The 14,305-nt window shown below is 40.1% G+C and overlaps 1 protein-coding gene across 6 annotated transcripts in view; it reads left to right on the forward strand.

Moving 5' to 3' along the window:
• INPP4B (inositol polyphosphate-4-phosphatase type II B) overlaps positions 1–14,305 on the forward strand; it is a 519,946-nt gene that overhangs the window by 385,245 nt on the left and 120,396 nt on the right. The window lies entirely within an intron of this gene.

Consider the following 14,305-nt stretch of genomic DNA (forward strand, 5'->3'; position numbering starts at 1 on the left):
TTCAGGAGGATTTTGGTGCTGCTGATATAATCTATATTTCTGGCTGAGGAAATTTAGATTAAACACCCCAAAAAGGAATCAATTTTGATAAATAACATACCATGTTGTGGCACATAGTTATCCTTTTTACTTATCTCCCTGATATAATCAGAAGATATTCTGCAGCAACACCAGATAGTATCCTCTATATCAACAGGTATGAAGACATATGTATGTTATTCATTTTATTGGATTGTGTGTCTTTGTCTTTTGACATTGTTGTTTTGTTCTTTATAATTAAATTAATTTGCCCAAAAGTCTAACAATTCTATCATAACCAATACACATATAAAAGGAAAACTGTGTGAAGAAATCGACATCCTATAAATGCAGCCTGTTTGCTTTAGTAAACACTATTTAGGCTGCTTTATATTACAAGATCCAGTCTTTGGGCTTTGTGCCTCGAACATTTTCCTACAGGCCTTCAGACTTATATAGAAATAATGGGTGGGAGCAGTCAGCGGGGTTCAGGTCTTTTTTTTGCTGTTTTGGATGTTCAACACAGTTGTGTGGTAATTTCTCAGCAAGTAAATAATGGAATATACTTAAAGACCAAGCTTTTACGACTTTCTTTTTCAAGAGAGCTCTGGGCATGTTAGCTCAATAATATCGTTAACTGCTAATAACAAACACTGTTTACTCTGTTGTCAAAAATAACATCTGTTGCAAAGTAATAAATACATTGTGTGTTTTATTGATATCTTATTGGAATCAGTTGGACCTCACTGGAAAAATATGAGCTAGAATACCCCATTACTATTTCTATTTCCACAAATGAACTGAGACTCTGTCTAATGTAAAATAATGCCTACAGCACTTGATTTACTTGAATTATGTATAATGCTGCTTTCCCCAGCTGCAGAATTCAAAGGCTTCCGTTATTTATCAGTAAATCTCATAAGCCATAAATGCTTAAAATGTACCTATGATTTCCTTCTTTTAACATATAATCGTCCCAAAGTTTGATCTAGCTAGTTTCATAATATATCTTTATAATAGTCTGGCCAATTTCTTGTTTCAGAGTTTCAAATCTATTGCTTTTCTTCATGCAGCAACAGTGTCAAATTATATGCCTGTAGCCACCACTAGGGGGAGCTAAACAGCTTTCCGCAGACAGATTTATTATTGAGTTCAAGGGGAGTTTTATATATCCATCTCTACTAACTTCTCCCTCATGCATTTTGCCAGAGGTCAGAATTGGAGGGAACCTTAGGATTTGGAGCCATGTGTAAAAATAAAAATAGAGCTCAATCCCTACATTTCTTAACCCTTTCCAATCCAATTTATATCCTGGTTTTCCTAGGGGGCTTACTCTTTTCCTGCCATTATACAACGGCGCTATATGCTGGCTAAAGCCAGTACTGCATGGGGTGACACGTTGGATAGGCTCCGACAGCGAAGAGGCTGGCAATATACAGTAAAAGAACCCTGATGGACGTCTTCCAACATTGGAGCTGTACAGACTTAAATCATAATGTCTTAAGATGTCAGATAGTAGATTGGAAAGAGTTAAATTGATTACCGCAAACTTTTTGATCCTTTCAATTAAAAAAAACAAAAAAACAACAACATTAAGTATGATTTTTTAAAAATCTAACCCATAACTTACCTCCCTATTTTGAGTGAGGTAGGAGACGTTTTGCTGTGGAGTTTTCATGTTGTTCATTAAGGTCCTAAATGGACCTGTTCATTGACTACGTTTTGTAGAAATAACTGGTTAAAAAGGTTAAATCTTTTGGATTTTGTGCCGAAAAAAAAATCTATAAAAGCTACAATTTTTATAGTCCCCAAAATGGCAGTTAACTTCCACCTGTCAATGTCAAAGTTTCTCTAAAATAAACATAAATGGGAAAGGCCTTCTGCCATTGTACAGTCAGAAAAAAGACACCCGAGTGCCGTGTAATATAGAAGGTGAATGGATTCCAAATACAGTGCTCAAATGTCTCATCATCAGGAAACCACAAAACAAAGGTACAGTAGTCTACGGAATAATAAAGGTTATGAAATGTCATAACAAGCAAGGCTGGCTAGATGCCAACATAAAATATTGGCTATACAGAACATAAAAAAATCAACTTGTCACTTTCCGGACAAAAATAAGTTTTTAAAACATGATTTAAAGTACAGAAAAAACAACAGCATAGCAATATTATAGCATTTCATTTAGTGAGTACTCGAAGCTGCAACAAGAAAATAGTTACTTTACTTTCTGCTTTCCATTTTCTTCATTTTAGTTATGTTTTCGTTGCTACCTGGGCTGATATTGCTTTGGTTATTTATTCCTGACCACTTGTTTTGTACACATACTGCCACACTATTCATCTTTAGTGCTGTTCTTGCTATCAAAAGGACATGGAATCCAACAGCATCCATAAGGATTTGCTGCCATCCATCTGAAAATACATCGGTTATACCTGTCATAGCTTTCTTGGTTACAAGGGAGGCCATGATGGTCTTGTGAACAGTGCTTGTATAATATGGGACCTGCTTGTCACATACTGTGTGGTTCTTATTCGATCATCATAAAAACACTTTTTCTGAATGATCCACTTCTCCAAACTGTAGCTTTCTAATAACCTTCATGCATTGGTACTATGTCACTAAATTATTTTTAGTTCTTGAATACCACGACTACTTCTTTTTAACTTCTGGGAAGTCTAGAGAATTACAATTGGGTACAGAAGTATTTGGACAGAAACAGGAAGCCGCATGCAGGCGGCAGTATGCGTGGGGTGATCCCTCTTTGTGGGCCTTTGGTGATATTATTATATCTGGATCCTTTTTGAGAAGAGCTCCTTTCTCACATGGACATTTGGTGATACTACATCATTTTGGTTTTTCATCATTTTTTGCACTTTCTCTTTATGTCATTCAGTAACCAGGGTTGCTCTTTATTCCTTTGGCTCTTTTAGTCTGGATTTATGTGTTTCATGTGGAGCCCCTCATATGTTATTTTGATTTATGTCTGTTATGCTGTTACATTTAGATATATATTTGATATGAATTTAGTTATCTTATTGATGGATGCACTTGCACTTTAAACTCCTTGTTATCTGCCTGTCATTTATTGTCTTGCTTTATTTTTATTCCCCAATATGTTTGTCATCCCTGCATTTTGGGATTGGTGCTGCAGTGACGGATAGCTGCATTTTATCTAACAGTCAGTATATCTATTTTTCAACATTTTTAAATTTTCTTCTTTTGTTTAACCTCTTAAGGACCAAGTGCAGTAAAATTACAGCACTCGGTCCTGGGCTTTAATCCTTACCGATAGTGGAAATATGGCTTTGAATTGAAGCCTCTGCTCCTGCAGTCAAGCAGAAGCAGGTCAGGTCCCCAACTGTGAGATATAGCTAAGGACCAGGGAGAAATGGTCTGCTTCTGCCTTCTGCTTTCCTGGGTACATAGCGCTCAAGTATAACTTTGACGATGCAACCCGGCAATCACGTGACCGCCTGGTGCCCCGGTTACAGCAGAGCTGCAGGGTTTCAGCAGACCTTGATCAGTTCTGCCATTGACTATTGTCACTACAGGGGGATGTTTGTCCTGTCACTACAGGGGGATGTTTTTTCCTGTAACTGTGGCTCCTATGAATACCCCAGCTGAAGTAAAAAAGTGTGAAATAAAAAAAAAAATATGCAAATCCTAAAAAAAAAAATAGGTAAAAAAAAATTACAGGATAAAATAAATATTAGAGATGAGCGAGCATACTCGTCCGAGCTTGATGCTCGTTCGAGTATTAGGGTGCTCGAGATGCTCGTTACTCGAGACGAGCACCACGCGGTACTCGTCTCGATTAAACGAGCACTGACCATTGAATTCAATGGAGCCGGCGATACAGCCGGCAATATTGAAAGCAATGGGCTGCCGGCGTACGCGGGATGAATTGTCGGGAAGGGGTTAAATATATAAGCCCTTCCCTGCAATTCATCTAGAAATGTGTAAAAATAAAAAATATATATATACTCACCTGGTCCCGGCAGAACGATGTTAGCCCATTGAATTCAATGGAGCCGGCAATACAGCCGACTCCATTGAAAGCAATGGGCTGCCGGCGATCGCGGGATGAATTGTCGGGAAGGGGTTAAATATATAAGCCCTTCCCTGCAATTCATCCAGAAATGTGTAAAAATAAAAAATATATATATACTTACCTGGTCCCGGCAGACGGAGTTCAGCGCGGCAGGCTGCAGTTCTCCTGAACTGCTCTAAACAGCTGTGAGTAGTATTCAGCAGCCGGGGATTTAAAATCCCCGCCTGCTGAATGAGATGCCTCTGATTGGTCACAGCCTGACCAATCAGAGGCATCCCTCACTCACACCCATTCATGAATTCAGCTGTCCCTGCGCTGAGCCAATCAGAGGCAGCCCTCACTCACCCATTCATGAATTCATGAATGGGTGTGAGTGAGGGATGCCTCTGATTGGTCAGGCTGTGACCAATCAGAGGCATCTCATTCAGCAGGCGGGGATTTTAAATCCCCGGCTGCTGAATACTATTCACAGCTGTTCAGAGCAGTTCAGGAGAACTACAGCCTGCCGCGCTGAACTCCGTCTGCCAGGACCAGGTAAGTATATATATATTTTTTATTTTTACACATTTATGGATGAATTGCAGGGAAGGGCTTATATATTTAACCCCTTCCCGACAATTCATCCCGCGATCGCCGGCAGCCCATTGCTTTCAATGGAGTCGGCTGTATTGCCGGCTCCATTGAATTCAATGGGCTAACATCGTTCTGCCGGGACCAGGTAAGTATATATATATTTTTTATTTTTACACATTTCTGGATGAATTGTAGGGAAGGGCTTATATATTTAAGCCCTTCCCGACAATTCATCCCGCGTACGCCGGCAGCCCATTGCTTTCAATAGAGCCGGCTGTATTGCCGGCTCCATTGAATTCAATGGGCTAACATCGTTCTTCTCTGCCACAGCTGTTACAGCTGTCGCAGAGGAGAACGATCTTTACGCTGACAGTGGGGGGGGGGGGTCTCACTCTTGCCGCTATTGTGGCTTAATAGTGGGACCTGGGAACTTGAGATGCAGCCCAAAATGTAGCTCCTCGCCTGCCCTATTCGTTTCTGTGTTGTTTCCATCACTTTCTTGTGTTTTGCAGATTTTCACAAATGAAAACCTTAGCGAGCATCGGCGATATACAAAAATGCTCGAGTCACCCATTGACTTCAATGTGGTTCGTTACTCGAAACGAACTCTCGAGCATCACTGAAAGTTCGACTTGAGTAACGAGCACCCGAGCATTTTGGTGCTCGCTCATCTCTAATAAATATATTTAAAAAAAGCTGACAGTGAGAAAAATATTTTAAAAATAGCCCTATATGTCACGGGAAAAAAGCAACAAAAATAATTTTGAAGAAAAATGGGGCCGTAAAACCATGACTTGGGTAAAATCCCTAAAAAGTGTCTGGTCCTTAAGTACCAAAACAATTCTTAAAGCGTTAATAAAAAGGATATCTTTCTACGTTTGGTGTGTGTAACTCTTCGATGTTGCCTTCTTTTGGGGTTTACATTGTTGATCGTGGCAAATTGTGTTCCTTTCTGGGTGATCCTTCACCGTGCTGTTTTTGGCAGCTGTGACGGGGCCACCTGACATAATCACCCAGTGTGGTAAATAATGCTATGTAAATGCTGCCTTGCAGTCCCAGACAAGGATGAGTGATGCCACTGAGTGTGGCTCAAAGAGGAATACCTAGTTTGATACATGTTAATAGTCCCTGAGACTTTTGAGCAGGATTAGGGTGGTTTCCTATCTTTGCCCAGAGTTCCACTTTCCTGCACAACTCACGGATCAGGAAAGGGGAATCCCTGCAGCTTAACGATTCCTCTTGGACAGAACCGAACAGTGCCGTTGACTATAATGGGGTTAGAGATGAGCGAGCATACTCGATAAGGACAGATACTCGAGCGAGTATCATCCTTACCGCAAAGATTCGGGTGCTGGCGGGGGTGAGCGCTCGCTGTGTTGCGGGAGTGAGCAGGAGGGAGCGGGGGGGGGGAGAGAGATAGATCTCCCTCCCGTTCCCCCCCCCCCCCCCCGCTCTCCCCCACCGGCACCAGAATCTTTGCGGGCGAGCAGGCAGTTACTCGGTAAGGACGATACTCGCTCGAGTATCTGTCCTTACCGAGTCCGCTCGCTCATCTCTAAATAGGGTGTGTTGACCCCACTGACTATAATGGGGTCCGTTTTGGTTTCCGTTTTAGTTTTTTTCTTAGACAGAAGAAAAAGCTTTGCATGCAGCAGTTTTTCTTCCGGTATTTTGAGTCGGATCTGCGACGGAACCTCCGTCCGGATGTTCCAATGCAGATGTAAAACAAGCCTAATATCTAGAAGGGTTTCTCACCCACTGAATGTAAATGATGTTTCTATTCACATATAGCAAGAAGAGATCTTAAAACAGTGATTTTTTTTACCAATATTAAAAGTTATTTACATAAAGTGGTATATTGTGTTTACGGATTTTTTTCACCTTGTGGCGTTAAAGGGGTTGTCCCGCGCCAAAATGGTTTTTTTTTTTTTCAATAGGCCCCCCGTTCGGCGCGAGACAAACCCAATGCATGTGTTAAAAAAAAAAAACGTTTAGTACTTACCCGAATCCCCGCGCTGCGGCGACTTCTTCCTTACCTTAGCAAGATGGCCGCCGGGATCTTCACTCACGATGCACTCACTCCGGTCTTCTCCCATGGTGTACCGTGGGCTCTGTGCAGTCCATTGCCGATTCCAGCCTCCTGATTGGCTGGAATCGGCACACGTGACGGGGCGGAGCTACGAGGACCAGCTCTCCGGCACGAGCGGCCCCATTCACCAGGCAGAAGACCAGACTGCGCAAGCGCATCTAATCGGGCGATTAGATGCTGAAATTAGACGGCACCATGGAGACGGGGACGCTAGCAACGGAACAGGTAAGTGAATAACTTCTGTATGGCTCATAATTAATGCACGATGTATATTACAAAGTGCATTAATATGGCCATACAGAAGTGTATAACCCCACTTGCTTTCGCGGGATAACCCCTTTAAGAACTCTTCAGTGAACACTTTGTTTGAATGAGAGTGAAGGCAGAGAAGGTTAAGCTCCATTTCCATAGAATGCCATGTTTATTTACAATGCAGTGATGAGTCGTCTGCTATTTTAATCACCAGCAGGATTATGTAAATGACTATAATCTATATAGCCAATGGATGGGAGATTCGGCTCTACTTTTCTGCACTACAGTGGAGGCTTTATTATTTGCGATGGATGTTTTTGTTGGTAACATGAGGAAATTAACAAATCTGTTTGATGGGCAAGAGGAATGTATATTTGATTTTGTATCTGCACTATCAAAAGGGATATAACAGGAGGCTTTCTGGAATTGAAATTGCTTTGAAATAGTAAATCCTTTTCAGCACAATCTTAATTCATCATACACACAGATTGCTTTAACAGGCTAAATCGTTTGGTAATAAGACTTTTTAAGCTTCAAAAGCCGAAATGAATCCACCGTGCCTCCTAATTTTTATTGCTAGCGTTTTTCTGCAAATTTGAAAGCGTGTTTTTTTATTGGTTTGTAGTTTGATGCGCGGAGCATCACTATTTATCGATCCTTATCTCTATATGGTTATGTGCTCATAGGTATATGTACAGCTATCTAGGTACTCTCAGGCTGGGGTTCCATTATTTTGGGGGCACACTGTCTATCTTAGTAGAACAAGTACATGCCCACTTTTAATTGCATCCCAAGCTTTATGTTAAACATTGAACACACGAGATGTTCTGCATTATCACTAATAAGATATAATAGGCCACATGGAAATAATCTTATAAGCATTCGACCATAGTGGCAAGTGCTTGGCTCCAAAATTGGGTTGTCATCTGCATAACCATTGAGTCTCTATAAGGCCATAATCACACGGACACACTGTCCAATATTCACAGACCCCGGAATCTAAGCATGCATATATGTGATGATAATTTATTGACACAGTCTTCATCTATGTCAATAAATTATCACATATACGCATGCTTAGATTCCACCATCTCTTAGCATATCTTAGTTCAGAGACCCACTTATAGAAATCCTTGCCTTCTATATACAATTACTAGTCTTGGTTCTATGGCACATTTGGACACTTATTACTATTAGTCTCTATTCCTCCAGGGATATTTTATTCCCCTGAGATTTCTCCTTGCTTTAGCTCTCTCTGGATGTCGTCCCTCGGGAAAGGGTGTCACCCACACAGAGCACCTTTTAGGCAGGTATTCCTGATCCAAGAAATTAACTGCAATCAACCTGGCTCAATCTTCAGAGGCGCTGTCCTTACTAACTTGCGTTTGCACCTTTTGTCTTGTGATTTTGCTATAATAGGTGCAAAATCACAGCCAAAAAGCAGCGATTTTGATGCAGTTTATATAGAAACATATTGAAAACGCTATAGTTCGGCACAATTTTTGGTGATATTGCCATGATTTTGAGCAAATTGTGGCAAAAAGCCACAAAGTACAAAAATATTCCTGGGGCTCCCCTAATTCACTGGCTTCCCGGTGGACCAGTCTGAGTCTGCTTTAATGTGTCCCCAATGAACACCGAATCACCATTTATTCTGCCATGATTTCTCATGCCTCTGAAATACATCAACCTATTTGAATAGGATGGGTAGAGCATTTATCACTGGAGTGGTCAGTGGGTGCATAAAGAGCCATGGCCAAGATGGCCTTCACACTCGCAGAAACGAATTGCGTATTCCGCAAGTGGAGGAAAAAATGCAACAGCCTATATTTTGCTGCAGACTACACTCGGACAGCCTTCATTGAAGTTGACATTGCGGATAGGCTGTGGGTATCCTAATCATCGTCTAGTGACGGCACAGGAAAAACAAATATAAAAAAAAAATCAGTACTCCAAATGACCACCTGCGAGCCTCCATGGGCATCCACAGTATCTGGAAAAGCAGTACGCTGAGTTGCCAGCTGGGGTCACAGCCAGATTCCACTGCGGGAACCCGTATGCGGAATCCAGCTCTGCTGTGTGCAGCTGGCCTAACTGGCAGCTGTGGGGTTTAGACCCTCGTACCAAGTTGCTATGATTCCTGATATCAGTAGTGCACATTAGTATCTGTAGTTGGCAACCAGTGGCCAGCCACATACAGAGCGCCCAAGGGTCATCTACATCGTCCTCTATTTTCCTCCGCAGAAGAAAATGTAATGAGTAGTTGAAAAACACATTGGAAATAAAACAAAAATCCTACAATTCCGCTATTCGAAGTTTCCAAATAGAATTTGCAGGCAGAATGTGTCTATTGTTCAGCTGTGTGAACTTGTTTGTAGAAGATTAAATCATTCTGCAATAACCGTCTCTCTTTCTAGGGCCAACACAAATGTACTGAACAAATGGTGGTTTGTTTCATACTCAAAGCCACATTAAAAATAAGTGTATCTAATTCCAAGCCACAACATTAGCCCAAATTCATTTTCTGTTTGTCGGAGTTCCAAACAGATTATTATATTTGGGCAATGTTTCACTGAAACATACAGATTTGCCAGCGCATGAATGGAATTTCTGAGATTTCTGCATCAAAGACACAGAAATGCTTCATATAGTTTCTGTCTCTGCCCAATGCTGTTTTATACACTTTTCTGGCTAATAGAAGAGAGCTAATGTTAGTAATGACAACCAGCAGCCCACCTATACAATAGGCTTTCATCGTTTCTATCACTCGGACGTCCGTTTCAGGCAAAAAGGAATTACAAGTATCTGTGTGCTGCTACATTCCTTTTTTCTACATCAGATTTCTGTATTGTAACACTTATGTTGTTTGTTGTGATCGGCCAGGAGATAAGATCAAGCCGATTTTTCCTAAATGTGATCGGGTCATCCCAACCCAATTTTTTGCCAAAATTGGCTGAAAATTGTTTTGTTTTGTTTTGTTTTTTTTGTTTTCTATGAATGTGGCTCAGCTGCTAGTATTCTTGCCTTTCACTACTGGGGTCCTAGGTTCAAATTCCATCAAGGATAACATCTGCATAAGCATTTAAAAACTCTATGCAAATGTTGCCTTGGGCAGACTTGAACCTAGAACTCCAGCACTGCAAAGCAGTAATAATAAGAACTAAACCACCAAACTTATCGGTTCTGCTCTAGACGAGAAACAACAACAAGAATAAACACAGAGAACATAAAATACTCATCCAGATGTTGCCTTGGTCGGATTTGAATCTACAACTGCAAAGTAGCAGTGCTAACAACTGAGCCACCACACTTCTTCTTTCTTCTCCAGAGGAGGAGAAGATGGAGTAGAGTTAGAATAATAAACACAAAAAGAACATACTAACTCCATGCAATAGTTGTCCATAATCAGCAGTGAACCTAGAACCTCAGCTCTATAAGGCAGTAGTGCTAGCCAGCCACTAAGCTTCTTCCTCCTCCTGTTTCTTCTTTGCCAGGTGAGGAGAAGGAGAAAATGAAGAAGTAAAAATCTTATTCTCCATCTTCTTTCTTTTTTTCCCTTCAATTTTGCCTCCGTATTCTTATACTTTTTCTTCTCCTACTACTCATTCTCCTTATTCCTCATCTTCACTATCTTATTGTCCTCCCTCTCTGTTGGGGGAGGAGGTAGAAGAAAGAGAAAGAAGGAGAGAGGAGAACAAGAGGAAGGGAGAATAGCATGGTGGCATAGTCATTTGCACTGTTGCATTGCTGAAGTTGTAGGTTCAAAGCTGATCGATGACAACATTTGTATGGTGTTTTATGTTCTCTTGCTGTTTATTCTTCCTTTTCTCCTCCTCCTCCTGTGGAGCAGAAAGCACAGGTGTGGTGACTCAGTTGTTAGCACTGCTGCTTTGCAGTGCTGGAGTTATAAGTTCAGCTCTGACTAAGGGCAACAGCTGGATGAATTTGGTTCCTTTGTGTTCATTCTTGTTGTTCTTCGCATCTAGAGATCAGATAAGTGTGGTGGTTTACTTCTTAGTACTGCTGATTTCAGTGCTGAAGTTGTGCGTTCAGATCTGATCAAGGGCAACATCTGGATGAGTTTTTTATATTCCCTTTGTGTTCATTCTTGTTGTTCTTTGTGTCTAGAGATCAGACAAGTGTGGTGGCTTACTTCTTAGTACTGCTGATTTCAGTGCTGAAGTTGTAGGTTCAGATATGACCAAGAACAAAATCTGGTGAAGTTTCTTATATTCTCTTTGTGTTCATTCTTGTTGGTTTTTTGCTTTTCTAGAGCTAAGCTGGCAACTGTGGTGGCTCGGTTGTTAGCACTGATGCTTTGCGGTGCTGGAGTTGTATATTGAAAAACAACATCCAAATTTTGCCCTCGTCAGATTTCAAAGTCCATGTAGATGTCCTTGATGGGATTTGAACCTAGGACCCCAGCAATCAATGGCAAGAGTGGCAAGAGCTGTTTGTAGAAATGTGAATACAGATCTGGAATATTTGTAAAGGCTGTAACTCAGGATCTATACAATATAAATAATGTTTATACAATGGTTTAATTTTTTATGTTAATTTAATATATAAATAGCAAAATAGTGCAATGTGTGGATATTCCCATTTAACTATTGGGGGAGGGGGATCCTAATCTCTTTGAGGCGGGTTTCAGAAGAGTATATAATATAAAAACACGTCCATAATATAAATCCATATTGCGGACGTGTTTTGAAAGACATTATATCCTTATGTCATCCATTTTTCATCCATATTTGCTTATGTATTTTTTTTAATTTTCTATTGGGCAAATACTACTGATCTACTCAATAGAAAAGAATACAAATATGGAGGCAAATATGCAAAAACATTGATCAAGCTGTGTTTTCAAAAAATATGGCCATATGATTAGCCCTATAGATTTTCATTAGCTCCATATTACGGTCCCCTCAATATGGTCCTAATATGGAGCAAAAATATGCTCATCTGAAAGCGGACTATATATCCACACAACTACAATAAAATGGTGCTGAACTTTTACAATTTGTGAATGGTCTGACGGTATGTAGGTGCGTTTCTACTTTTGCAATAAGCTTTAAAAACCTGTATTGCATTTGAAGAGAATTGGGTGTTCTTATAGTACGGGAGTAAGGGAGTTCAGTAAGGGAATTCAGTTCCAGTATTGAATTGGATCACACATGCTTTTTCCATCAGTGAGCGTGATTTTGTTAGGTCTGTATAGGACAATGTACAGTAACACTGTGTGTTAGACAGAGGGTCTTTATTATGAACTGTATGAAAGTTTAATCGCACATTGTGAACTATGCATGCTGAGATTGAAATTATTCCACAGAGTTCACAAACTTTATTTCACATTTCACATTTTAGATTTTAAAGTTTCACATTGTTCTAATCGATAATTACGAGGTAATAGTCTGGGGCTTTAGCTGAAACTTTTCAGCCTCCTATCAAGAGCCTTTTTTAGTGCTGCCAAGTGCTTCTCATAAAATTCCAGAGCTATAACACATATTAAAAAATACTAAAAGAGCACAGTGCAAAAGAGTTAACCCACCAAACGATATGCTATATTCATATTAGGTTAGTCCTATTAGTCACCTGTAACCCATAATGTTGTCATTACCTTCTGCCCATACTGCCATTCTTCTACTGCTAGATGGTTGCATTGATCTACTCCGGTCAATACTATGGCCACTAATTTCGTCTAATCATACTGATGTGCCTTTACTGCTAGGCGTTCTGTTGATATCTCCAAACCCATAACTTCTTTGACCATACTTCTGTGCCTCTATTACTAGGTGGCCGTATTCATTAACTGTAGTCCATACTATTGTAGCAAGAAAAAGTAACTGAATACTTTGAAATTACCTGGATTTCTGCATTGAATACTAATAAAATGTCCTCTGATTGTTATCCAGGTCATAAATGTAGACAAACACAATCTAATTAAACCAATAACAAACAGTTGTGCCATTCCTGTAATTTATTGAGCACATTAATTAAATATCCAAAGTTCAGGAAGAAAGAAGGTCCATTTACATGCAATGATTATCGCTCAAGATTCATAAAAACAATGTCTTTTGAGTGATAAGCATTGTGTCTAAATGCTACCATCGTTTGCTTTCCTGCCGAACGATGATTTTTAGTTCAGCATAAAAATCATTGTTCGGCCAGCCAGCTGATAGCAGAGACCGCATACTGTGATTCTCCACAGGAGTGCTGATAACATTGTTTCCAGCTGCTGACCGGCTGGAGAGCAACAGAGGTGTATGCAGATAACAGACCACCCACTGTTATCTGCATACAGCAAAGGGAGCCTCATTTATATGCAAATTAAGCTAATAAGCTACTAATGGGCATAAGTAGTGTGTTAGTGCCCATTAGTAGTTTATGCAAAATGATCGCTCACACTGTCATTCAGGCTGTCTTTTGAACGAATTTTGAGTGATCATCTTTGCGTGTAAATGGGGCCTAAGTGACTCCTTGAATTTCTTTTTTTTTATATAAACATTAGATTTTTATTGAAACCGTGAATTATATAACCTGTAGATCCCCCTTTCATCAATCGCCACAACCAAAATGTTTCCTATAACTGTAAATAAGATTTGCTCAATGTTGAGGAGGAATTTTTGACCATTCCTTCCTGAAAATGTGTTTCAGTTCATCAATATTTCTGGGATATCTTGCATGCACAGCCCTGTTCAAGTCATGCAACAGCATTATGATATGGTTACGGTCAGGGCTCTCACTTAGAGATTTTTTAAAAAACTGCTTTTCAGCCATTCTATATTACTTCTGTGCTTTGAGTCATTGTCTTGCTGCATCACACACCAATATCTCTAACGCTTAAGGTCATGGACTGTTGCTCTTACATTCCTCTGTAAAATGTTTTGATACACCTTAGAATTTATTGTGCTCTCTCTGATCGCAGGCATCCAAAGAAGCCTGGAAACATGATGCTCTCTTGGCCATGTTTCGCAGTTGGGAAGTGGCTTTGGTGTTGGTGTGCTTTTGTTCTTTTTATCTTTCAAACATAGAATTGTGCATTTCTGTAAAAAGTTCAACTTTTGTCTCATCTGTCCATTGACCATTTTTTAAGCAGCAATGTGGAGTAACTAATTGGTCTCAGGCAAACTAGAGATGGGACACAGTGGTTTTTTTGACAACTGCAGCTTCCTTTATTGTGTCCTTCCTTAAGCAGCATTCTTGTTCCTGTGTTATTTTTAATAGAGAACACATAAACGGAGGATTTTACAGTTTGTAGAGTCTTGTGTAGATCTTTTGGTTTGTCTCTTGGGTCCTTTCTCACCTTTTTTAAGTATTTT

The sequence above is a fragment of the Eleutherodactylus coqui genome, chromosome 7 (genome assembly GCF_035609145.1).
Source record: "Eleutherodactylus coqui strain aEleCoq1 chromosome 7, aEleCoq1.hap1, whole genome shotgun sequence".
NCBI lineage: Eukaryota > Metazoa > Chordata > Amphibia > Anura > Eleutherodactylidae > Eleutherodactylus > Eleutherodactylus coqui.